The sequence below is a fragment of the Callospermophilus lateralis genome, chromosome 12 (genome assembly GCF_048772815.1).
Source record: "Callospermophilus lateralis isolate mCalLat2 chromosome 12, mCalLat2.hap1, whole genome shotgun sequence".
NCBI classification, from domain to species: Eukaryota; Metazoa; Chordata; class Mammalia; order Rodentia; family Sciuridae; genus Callospermophilus; species Callospermophilus lateralis.
Window position 1 is genome coordinate 111,521,871 of NC_135316.1, and position 12,598 is coordinate 111,534,468.

Genomic DNA, 12,598 nt, shown 5'->3' on the forward strand with positions numbered 1-12,598 from the left:
GGGGACACACTGATGGGCACAGTGGAGTGGGAGAGGAGTGGCTGCAGGGGGACACACTGACGGGCACAGTGGAGTGGGAGAGGAGTGGCTGCAGGGAGACACACTGATGGGCACAGTGGGGTGGGAGAGGAGTGGCTGCAGGGGGACACACTGATGGGCACATAGAGTGGGAGAGGAGTGGCTGCAGGGGGACACACTGATGGGCACAGTGGAGTGGGAGAGGAGTGGCTGCAGGGGGACACACTGATGGGCACAGTGGGGTGGGAGAGGAGTGGCTGCAGGGGGACACACTGATGGGCACATAGAGTGGGAGAGGAGTGGCTGCAGGGGGACACACTGATGGGCACAGTGGGGTGGGAGAGGAGTGGGTGCAGGGGGACACACTGATGGGCACAGTGGGGTGGGAGAGGAGTGGGTGCAGGGGGACACACTGATGGGCACAGTGGGGTGGGAGAAGAGTGGCTGCAGGGGGACACACTGATGGGCACAGTGGGGTGGGAGAGGAGTGGCTGCAGGGGGACACACTGATGGGCACAGTGGGGTGGGAGAGGAGTGGGTGCAGGGGGACACACTGATGGGCACTGTGGAGTGGGAGAGGAGTGGCTGCAGGGGGACACACTGATGGGCACAGTGGGGTGGGAGGGAGTGGCTGCAGGGGGACACACTGATGGGCACAGTGGGGTGGGAGAGGAGTGGGTGCAGGGGGACACACTGATGGGCACAGTGGAGTGGGAGAGGAGTGGCTGCAGGGGGACACACTGATGGGCACAGTGGAGTGGGAGAGGAGTGGCTGCAGGGAGACACACTGATGGGCACAGTGGGGTGGGAGAGGAGTGGCTGCAGGGGGACACACTGATGGGCACATAGAGTGGGAGAGGAGTGGCTGCAGGGGGACACACTGATGGGCACAGTGGAGTGGGAGAGGAGTGGCTGCAGGGGGACACACTGATGGGCACATAGAGTGGGAGAGGAGTGGCTGCAGGTGGACACACTGATGGGCACAGTGGAGTGGGAGAGGAGTGGCTGCAGGGGGACACACTGATGGGCACAGTGGATTGGGAGAGGAGTGGCTACAGGGGGACACACTGATGGGCAAAGTGGGGTGGGAGAGGAGTGGCTGCAGGGGGACACACTGATGGGCACATAGAGTGGGAGAGGAGTGGCTGCAGGGGGACACACTGATGGGCGCAGTGGAGTGGGAGAGGAGTGGCTGCAGGGGGACACACTGATGGGCACAGTGGGGTGGGAGGGAGTGGCTGCAGGGGGACACACTGATGGGCACAGTGGGGTGGGAGAGGAGTGGCTACAGGGGGACACACTGATGGGCACAGTGGAGTGGGAGAGGAGTGGCTGCAGGGGGACACACTGATGGGCACAGTGGGGTGGGAGAGGAGTGGCTGCAGGGGGACACACTGATGGGCACATAGAGTGGGAGAGGAGTGGCTGCAGGGGGACACACTGATGGGCGCAGTGGAGTGGGAGAGGAGTGGCTGCAGGTGGACACACTGAAGGGCACAGTGGAGTGGGAGAGGAGTGGCTGCAGGTGGACACACTGATGGGCGCAGTGGGGTGGGAGAGGAGTGGCTGCAGGTGGACACACTGATGGGCACTGTGGAGTGGGAGAGGAGTGGCTGCAGGTGGACACACTGATGGGCACAGTGGAGTGGGAGAAGAGTGGCTGCAGGTGGACACACTGAAGGGCACAGTGGAGTGGGAGAGGAGTGGCTGCAGGTGGACACACTGATGGGCGCAGTGGGGTGGGAGAGGAGTGGCTGCAGGTGGACACACTGATGGGCACTGTGGAGTGGGAGAGGAGTGGCTGCAGGTGGACACACTGATGGGCACAGTGGAGTGGGAGAGGAGTGGCTGCAGGGGGACACACTGATGGGCACAGTGGGGTGGGAGAGGAGTGGCTGCAGGGGGACACACTGATGGGCACAGTGGGGTGGGAGAGGAGTGGCTGCAGGGGGACACACTGACGGGCACAGTGGATTGGGAGAGGAGTGGCTGCAGGTGGACACACTGATGGGCACAGTGGAGTGGGAGAGGAGTGGCTGCAGGGGGACACACTGATGGGCACAGTGGAGTGGGAGAGGAGTGGCTGCAGGGGGACACACTGATGGGCACAGTGGAGTGGGAGAGGAGTGGCTGCAGGGGGACACACTGATGGGCACAGTGGATTGGGAGAGGAGTGGCTGCAGGTGGACACACTGATGGGCACAGTGGAGTGGGAGAGGAGTGGCTGCAGGGGGACACACTGATGGGCGCAGTGGAGTGGGAGAGGAGTGGCTGCAGGGGGACACACTGATGGGCACAGTGGGGTGGGAGGGAGTGGCTGCAGGGGGACACACTGATGGGCACATACAGTGGGAGAGGAGTGGCTACAGGGGGACACACTGATGGGCACAGTGGGGTGGGAGAGGAGTGGCTGCAGGGGGACACACTGATGGGCACAGTGGGGTGGGAGAGGAGTGGCTGCATGGGGACACACTGATGGGCACATAGAGTGGGAGAGGAGTGGCTGCAGGGGGACACACTGATGGGCGCAGTGGAGTGGGAGAGGAGTGGCTGCAGGTGGACACACTGATGGGCACAGTGGGGTGGGAGGGAGTGGCTGCAGGTGGACACACTGATGGGCACTGTGGAGTGGGAGAGGAGTGGCTGCAGGTGGACACACTGATGGGCACAGTGGAGTGGGAGAAGAGTGGCTGCAGGTGGACACACTGATGGGCACTGTGGAGTGGGAGAGGAGTGGCTGCAGGTGGACACACTGAAGGGCACAGTGGAGTGGGAGAGGAGTGGCTGCAGGTGGACACACTGATGGGCGCAGTGGGGTGGGAGAGGAGTGGCTGCAGGTGGACACACTGATGGGCACTGTGGAGTGGGAGAGGAGTGGCTGCAGGTGGACACACTGATGGGCACAGTGGAGTGGGAGAGGAGTGGCTGCAGGGGGACACACTGATGGGCACAGTGGGGTGGGAGAGGAGTGGCTGCAGGGGGACACACTGATGGGCACAGTGGGGTGGGAGAGGAGTGGCTGCAGGGGGACACACTGACGGGCACCGTGGATTGGGAGAGGAGTGGCTGCAGGTGGACACACTGATGGGCACAGTGGAGTGGGAGAGGAGTGGCTGCAGGGGGACACACTGATGGGCACAGTGGAGTGGGAGAGGAGTGGCTGCAGGGGGACACACTGATGGGCACAGTGGAGTGGGAGAGGAGTGGCTGCAGGGGGACACACTGATGGGCACAGTGGATTGGGAGAGGAGTGGCTGCAGGTGGACACACTGATGGGCACAGTGGAGTGGGAGAGGAGTGGCTGCAGGGGGACACACTGATGGGCACAGTGGGGTGGGAGAGGAGTGGCTGCAGGGGGACACACTGATGGGCACAGTGGAGTGGGAGAGGAGTGGCTGCAGGTGGACACACTGATGGGCACAGTGGAGTGGGAGAGGAGTGGCTGCAGGGGGACACACTGATGGGCACAGTGGGGTGGGAGAGGAGTGGCTGCAGGTGGACACACTGATGGGCACAGTGGGGTGGGAGAGGAGTGGCTGCAGGGGGACACACTGACGGGCACAGTGGAGTGGGAGAGGAGTGGCTGCAGGGGGACACACTGACGGGCACAGTGGATTGGGAGAGGAGTGGCTGCAGGTTGACACACTGATGGGCACAGTGGAGTGGGAGAGGAGTGGCTGCAGGGGGACACACTGATGGGCACAGTGGGGTTGGAGAGGAGTGGCTGCAGGGGGACACACTGATGGGCACAGTGGAGTGGGAGAGGAGTGGCTGCAGGTGGACACACTGATGGGCACAGTGGAGTGGGAGAGGAGTGGCTGCAGGTGGACACACTGAAGGGCACAGTGGAGTGGGAGAGGAGTGGCTGCAGGTGGACACACTGAAGGGCACAGTGGAGTGGGAGAGGAGTGGCTGCAGGGGGACACACTGATGGGCACAGTGGGGTGGGAGAGGAGTGGCTGCAGGGGGACACACTGAAGGGCACAGTGGGGTGGGAGAGGAGTGGCTGCAGGGGGACACACTGATGGGCACAGTGGGGTGGGAGAGGAGTGGCTGCAGGGGGACACACAGATGGGCACAGTGGGGTGGGAGAGGAGTGGCTGCAGGTGGACACACTGATGGGCACAGTGGAGTGGGAGAGGAGTGGCTGCAGGGGGACACACTGATGGGCACAGTGGGGTGGGAGAGGAGTGGCTGCAGGGGGACACACTGAAGGGCACAGTGGGGTGGGAGAGGAGTGGCTGCAGGTGGACACACTGATGGGCACAGTGGAGTGGGAGAAGAGTGGCTGCAGGGGGACACACTGATGGGCACAGTGGAGTGGGAGAGGAGTGGCTGCAGGTGGACACACTGATGGGCACAGTGGAGTGGGAGAGGAGTAGCTGCAGGGGGACACACTGATGGGCACAGTGGGGTGGGAGAGGAGTGGCTGCAGGGGGACACACTGAAGGGCACAGTGGGGTGGGAGAGGAGTGGCTGCAGGTGGACACACTGATGGGCAGAGTGGAGTGGGAGAGGAGTGGCTGCAGGGGGACACACTGATGGGCACAGTGGGGTGGGAGAGGAGTGGGTGCAGGGGGACACACTGATGGGCACAGTGGAGTGGGAGAGGAGTGGCTGCAGGGGGACACACAGATGGGCACAGTGGGGTGGGAGAGGAGTGGCTGCAGGGGGACACACTGATGGGCACAGTGGGGTGGGAGAGGAGTGGGTGCAGGGGGACACACTGATGGGCACAGTGGAGTGGGAGAGGAGTGGCTGCAGGGGAACACACTGATGGGCACATAGAGTGGGAGAGGAGTGGCTGCAGGGGGACACACTGATGGGCACAGTGGAGTGGGAGAGGAGTGGCTGCAGGGGGACACACTGATGGGCACATAGAGTGGGAGAGGAGTGGCTGCAGGTGGACACACTGATGGGCACAGTGGAGTGGGAGAGGAGTGGCTGCAGGGGGACACACTGATGGGCACATAGAGTGGGAGAGGAGTGGCTGCAGGGGGACACACTGATGGGCACAGTGGGGTGGGAGAGGAGTGGCTGCAGGTGGACACACTGATGGGCACAGTGGAGTGGGAGAGGAGTGGCTGCAGGGGGACACACTGATGGGCACATAGAGTGGGAGAGGAGTGGCTGCAGGGGGACACACTGATGGGCGCAGTGGAGTGGGAGAGGAGTGGCTGCAGGTGGACACACTGATGGGCACAGTGGGGTGGGAGAGGAGTGGCTGCAGGGGGACACACAATGGGCACAGTGGAGTGGGAGAGGAGTGGCTGCAGGGGGACACACTGACGGGCACAGTGGGGTGGGAGAGGAGTGGCTGCAGGTGGACACACTGAAGGGCACAGTGGAGTGGGAGAAGAGTGGCTGCAGGGGGACACACTGATGGGCACAGTGGAGTGGGAGAGGAGTGGCTGCAGGGGGACACACTGATGGGCACAGTGGAGTGGGAGAGGAGTGGCTGCAGGGGGACACACTGATGGGCACAGTGGTGTGGGAGAGGAGTGGCTGCAGGGGGACACACTGATGGGCACAGTGGAGTGGGAGAGGAGTGGCTGCAGGGGGACACACTGATGGGCACAGTGGAGTGGGAGAGGAGTGGCTGCAGGGGGACACACTGATGGGCACAGTGGAGTGGGAGAGGAGTGGCTGCAGGGGGACACACTGATGGGCACAGTGGATTGGGAGAGGAGTGGCTGCAGGGGGACACACTGACGGGCACAGTGGAGTGGGAGAGGAGTGGCTGCAGGGAGACACACTGATGGGCACAGTGGGGTGGGAGAGGAGTGGCTGCAGGGGGACACACTGATGGGCACAGTGGGGTGGGAGAGGAGTGGGTGCAGGTGGACACACTGATGGGCACAGTGGAGTGGGAGAAGAGTGGCTGCAGGGGGACACACTGATGGGCACAGTGGAGTGGGAGAGGAGTGGCTGCAGGGGGACACACTGAAGGGCACAGTGGAGTGGGAGAGGAGTGGCTGCAGGGGGACACACTGATGGGCACAGTGGAGTGGGAGAGGAGTGGCTGCAGGTGGACACACTGATGGGCACAGTGGAGTGGGAGAGGAGTGGCTGCAGGGGGACACACTGACGGGCAGGGTGGGGTGGGAGAGGAGTGGCTGCAGGGCGACACACTGATGGGCACAGTGGGGTGGGAGAGGAGTGGCTGCAGGGGGACACACTGATGGGCACAGTGGAGTGGGAGAGGAGTGACTGCAGGTGGACACACTGATGGGCACAGTGGAGTGGGAGAGGAGTGGCTGCAGGGGGACACACAGATGGGCACAGTGGAGTGGGAGAGGAGTGGCTGCAGGGGGACACACTGACGGGCACAGTGGGGTGGGAGAGGAGTGGCTGCAGGTGGACACACTGAAGGGCACAGTGGAGTGGGAGAAGAGTGGCTGCAGGGGGACACACTGATGGGCACAGTGGAGTGGGAGAGGAGTGGCTGCAGGGGGACACACTGATGGGCACAGTGGAGTGGGAGAGGAGTGGCTGCAGGGGGACACACTGATGGGCACAGTGGTGTGGGAGAGGAGTGGCTGCAGGGGGACACACTGATGGGCACAGTGGAGTGGGAGAGGAGTGGCTGCAGGGGGACACACTGATGGGCACAGTGGAGTGGGAGAGGAGTGGCTGCAGGGGGACACACTGATGGGCACAGTGGAGTGGGAGAGGAGTGGCTGCAGGGGGACACACTGATGGGCACAGTGGAGTGGGAGAGGAGTGGCTGCAGGGGGACACACTGATGGGCACAGTGGAGTGGGAGAGGAGTGGCTGCAGGGGGACACACTGATGGGCACAGTGGGGTGGGAGAGGAGTGGCTGCAGGGGGACACACTGACGGGCACAGTGGAGTGGGAGAGGAGTGGCTGCAGGTGGACACACTGACGGGCACAGTGGAGTGGGAGAGGAGTGGCTGCAGGGGGACACACTGATGGGCACAGTGGATTGGGAGAGGAGTGGCTACAGGGGGACACACTGACGGGCACAGTGGAGTGGGAGAGGAGTGGCTGCAGGGGGACACACTGACGGGCACAGTGGGGTGGGAGAGGAGTGGCTGCAGGGGGACACACTGACGGGCACAGTGGAATGGGAGAGGAGTGGCTGCAGGGGGACACACTGATGGGCACAGTGGGGTGGGAGAGGAGTGGCTGCAGGGGGACACACTGATGGGCACAGTGGAGTGGGAGAGGAGTGGCTGCAGGTGGACACACTGACGGGCACAGTGGAGTGGGAGAGGAGTGGCTGCAGGGGGACACACTGACGGGCACAGTGGAGTGGGAGAGGAGTGGCTGCAGGTGGACACACTGACGGGCACAGTGGAGTGGGAGAGGAGTGGCTGCAGGTGGACACACTGATGGGCACAGTGGGGTGGGAGGGGAGTGGCTGCAGGTGGACACACTGATGGGCACAGTGGAGTGGGAGAGGAGTGGCTGCAGGTGGACACACTGACGGGCACAGTGGGGTGGGAGAGGAGTGGCTGCAGGGGGACACACTGACGGGCACAGTGGGGTGGGAGAGGAGTGGCTGCAGGGGGACACAGTGATGAGCACAGTGGAGTGGGAGAGGAGTGGCTGCAGGGGGACACACTGATGGGCACAGTGGAGTGGGAGAGGAGTGGCTGCAGGGGGACACACTGATGGGCACAGTGGGGTGGGAGAGGAGTGGCTGCAGGGGGACACACTGATGGGCACAGTGGATTGGGAGAGGAGTGGCTGCAGGGGGACACACTGATGGGCACAGTGGAGTGGGAGAGGAGTGGCTGCAGGGGGACACACTGATGGGCACAGTGGAGTGGGAGAGGAGTGGCTGCAGGAGGACACACTGATGGGCACAGTGGGGTGGGAGAGGAGTGGCTGCAGGGGGACACACTGATGGGCACAGTGGGGTGGGAGAGGAGTGGCTGCAGGGGGACACACTGATGGGCACAGTGGGGTGGGAGAGGAGTGGCTGCAGGTGGACACACTGATGGGCACAGTGGAGTGGGAGAGGAGTGGCTGCAGGGGGACACACTGATGGGCACAGTGGGGTGGGAGAGGAGTGGCTGCAGGTGGACACACTGATGGGCACAGTGGGTGGGAGAGGAGTGGCTGCAGGGGACACACTGATGGGCACAGTGGAGTGGGAGAGGAGTGGCTGCAGGTGGACACACTGATGGGCACAGTGGAGTGGGAGAGGAGTGGCTGCAGGGGGACACACTGATGGGCACAGTGGGGTGGGATAGGAGTGGCTGCAGGGGGACACACTTATGGGCACAGTGGAGTGGGAGAGGAGTGGCTGCAGGTGGACACACTGATGGGCACAGTGGAGTGGGAGAGGAGTGGCTGCAGGGGACACACTGATGGGCACAGTGGAGTGGGAGAGGAGTGGCTGCAGGGGGACACACTGATGGGCACAGTGGGGTGGGAGAGGAGTGGCTGCAGGGGGACACACTGATGGGCACAGTGGGGTGGGATAGGAGTGGCTGCAGGGGACACACTGATGGGCACAGTGGAGTGGGAGAGGAGTGGCTGCAGGTGGACACACTGATGGGCACAGTGGAGTGGGAGAGGAGTGGCTGCAGGGGGACACACTGATGGGCACAGTGGAGTGGGAGAGGAGTGGCTGCAGGGGGACACACTGATGGGCACAGTGGGGTGGGAGAGGAGTGGCTGCAGGGGGACACACTGATGGGCACAGTGGAGTGGGAGAGGAGTGGCTGCAGGGGGACACACTGATGGGCACAGTGGGGTGGGAGAGGAGTGGCTGCAGGGGGACACACTGATGGGCACAGTGGGGTGGGAGAGGAGTGGCTGCAGGGGGACACACTGATGGGCACAGTGGAGTGGGAGAGGAGTGGCTGCAGGGGGACACACTGATGGGCACAGTGGAGTGGGAGAGGAGTGGCTGCAGGGGGACACACTGACGGGCACAGTGGGGTGGGAGAGGAGTGGCTGCAGGGGGACACACTGATGGGCACAGTGGGGTGGGAGAGGAGTGGCTGCAGGGGGACACACTGACGGACACAGTGGGGTGGGAGAGGAGTGGCTGCAGGGGGACACACTGATGGGCACTGTGGAGTGGGAGAGGAGTGGCTGCAGGGGGACACACTGATGGGCACAGTGGGGTGGGAGAGGAGTGGCTGCAGGGGGACACACAGATGGGCACTGTGGAGTGGGAGAGGAGTGGCTGCAGGGGACACACTGATGGGCACAGTGGGGTGGGAGAGGAGTGGCTGCAGGGGGACACACTGACGGACACAGTGGGGTGGGAGAGGAGTGGCTGCAGGGGGACACACTGACGGGCACAGTGGAGTGGGAGAGGAGTGGCTGCAGGGGGACACACTGATGGGCACAGTGGGGTGGGAGAGGAGTGGCTGCAGGGGGACAAACTGATGGGCACAGTGGAGTGGGAGAGGAGTGGCTGCAGGGGGACACACTGATGGGCACAGTGGAGTGGGAGAGGAGTGGCTGCAGGGGGACACACTGATGGGCACAGTGGAGTGGGAGAGGAGTGGCTGCAGGTGGACACACTGACGGGCACAGTGGGGTGGGAGAGGAGTGGCTGCAGGGGGACACACTGATGGGCACAGTGGGGTGGGAGAGGAGTGGCTGCAGGGGGACACACTGATGGGCACAGTGGATTGGGAGAGGAGTGGGTGCAGGTGGACACACTGACGGGCACAGTGGGGTGGGAGAGGAGTGGCTGCAGGGGGACACACTGATGCGCACAGTGGAGTGGGAGAGGAGTGGCTGCAGGGGGACACACTGATGGGCACAGTGGGGTGGGAGAGGAGTGGCTGCAGGGGGACACACTGATGGGCACAGTGGAGTGGGAGAGGAGGGGCTGCAGGGGGACACACTGATGGGCACAGTGGGGTGGGAGAGGAGTGGCTGCAGGTGGACACACTCATGGGCACAGTGGAGTGGGAGAGGAGTGGCTGCAGGGGGACACACTGATGGGCACAGTGGGGTGGGAGAGGAGTGGCTGCAGGGGGACACACTGATGGGCACAGTGGGGTGGGAGAGGAGTGGCTGCAGGGGGACACACTGATGGGCACAGTGGATTGGGAGAGGAGTGGCTGCAGGGGGACACACTGATGGGCACAGTGGAGTGGGAGAGGAGTGGCTGCAGGGAGACACACTGATGGGCACAGTGGGGTGGGAGAGGAGTGGCTGCAGGGGGACACACTGATGGGCACAGTGGGGTGGGAGAGGAGTGGTTGCAGGTGGACACACTGATGGGCACAGTGGAGTGGGAGAAGAGTGGCTGCAGGGGGACACACTGATGGGCACAGTGGAGTGGGAGAGGAGTGGCTGCAGGGGGGACACACTGATGGGCACAGTGGAGTGGGAGAGGAGTGGCTGCAGGGGGACACACTGATGGGCACAGTGGAGTGGGAGAGGAGTGGCTGCAGGTGGACACACTGATGGGCACAGTGGAGTGGGAGAGGAGTGGCTGCAGGGGGACACACTGACGGGCAGGGTGGGGTGGGAGAGGAGTGGCTGCAGGGCGACACACTGATGGGCACAGTGGGGTGGGAGAGGAGTGGCTGCAGGGGGACACACTGATGGGCACAGTGGAGTGGGAGAGGAGTGACTGCAGGTGGACACACTGATGGGCACAGTGGAGTGGGAGAGGAGTGGCTGCAGGGGGACACACAGATGGGCACAGTGGAGTGGGAGAGGAGTGGCTGCAGGGGGACACACTGACGGGCACAGTGGGGTGGGAGAGGAGTGGCTGCAGGTGGACACACTGAAGGGCACAGTGGAGTGGGAGAAGAGTGGCTGCAGGGGGACACACTGATGGGCACAGTGGAGTGGGAGAGGAGTGGCTGCAGGGGGACACACTGATGGGCACAGTGGAGTGGGAGAGGAGTGGCTGCAGGGGGACACACTGATGGGCACAGTGGTGTGGGAGAGGAGTGGCTGCAGGGGGACACACTGATGGGCACAGTGGAGTGGGAGAGGAGTGGCTGCAGGGGGACACACTGATGGGCACAGTGGAGTGGGAGAGGAGTGGCTGCAGGGGGACACACTGATGGGCACAGTGGAGTGGGAGAGGAGTGGCTGCAGGGGGACACACTGATGGGCACAGTGGAGTGGGAGAGGAGTGGCTGCAGGGGACACACTGATGGGCACAGTGGAATGGGAGAGGAGTGGCTGCAGGGGGACACACTGATGGGCACAGTGGGGTGGGAGAGGAGTGGCTGCAGGGGGACACACTGATGGGCACAGTGGAGTGGGAGAGGAGTGGCTGCAGGTGGACACACTGACGGGCACAGTGGAGTGGGAGAGGAGTGGCTGCAGGGGGACACACTGATGGGCACAGTGGATTGGGAGAGGAGTGGCTACAGGGGGACACACTGACGGGCACAGTGGAGTGGGAGAGGAGTGGCTGCAGGGGGACACACTGACGGGCATAGTGGGGTGGGAGAGGAGTGGCTGCAGGGGGACACACTGACGGGCACAGTGGAATGGGAGAGGAGTGGCTGCAGGGGGACACACTGATGGGCACAGTGGGGTGGGAGAGGAGTGGCTGCAGGGGGACACACTGATGGGCACAGTGGAGTGGGAGAGGAGTGGCTGCAGGTGGACACACTGACGGGCACAGTGGAGTGGGAGAGGAGTGGCTGCAGGGGGACACACTGACGGGCACAGTGGAGTGGGAGAGGAGTGGCTGCAGGTGGACACACTGACGGGCACAGTGGAGTGGGAGAGGAGTGGCTGCAGGTGGACACACTGATGGGCACAGTGGGGTGGGAGAGGAGTGGCTGCAGGTGGACACACTGATGGGCACAGTGGAGTGGGAGAGGAGTGGCTGCAGGTGGACACACTGACGGGCACAGTGGGGTGGGAGAGGAGTGGCTGCAGGGGGACACACTGACGGGCACAGTGGGGTGGGAGAGGAGTGGCTGCAGGGGGACACAGTGATGGGCACAGTGGAGTGGGAGAGGAGTGGCTGCAGGGGGACACACTGATGGGCACAGTGGAGTGGGAGAGGAGTGGCTGCAGGGGGACACACTGATGGGCACAGTGGATTGGGAGAAGAGTGGGTGCAGGTGGACACACTGATGGGCACAGTGGAGTGGGAGAGGAGTGGCTGCAGGGGGACACACTGATGGGCACAGTGGGGTGGGAGAGGAGTGGCTGCAGGGGGACACACTGATGGGCACAGTGGATTGGGAGAGGAGTGGCTGCAGGGGGACACACTGATGGGCACAGTGGAGTGGGAGAGGAGTGGCTGCAGGGGGACACACTGATGGGCACAGTGGAGTGGGAGAGGAGTGGCTGCAGGGGGACACACTGATGGGCACAGTGGGGTGGGAGAGGAGTGGCTGCAGGGGGACACACTGATGGGCACAGTGGGGTGGGAGAGGAGTGGCTGCAGGGGGACACACTGATGGGCACAGTGGAGTGGGAGAGGAGTGCCTGCAGGTGGACACACTGATGGGCACAGTGGAGTGGGAGAGGAGTGGCTGCAGGGGGACACACTGATGGGCACAGTGGGTGGGAGAGGAGTGGCTGCAGGTGGACACACTGATGGGCACAGTGGGGTGGGAGAGGAGTGGCTGCAGGGGGACACACTGATGGGCACAGTGG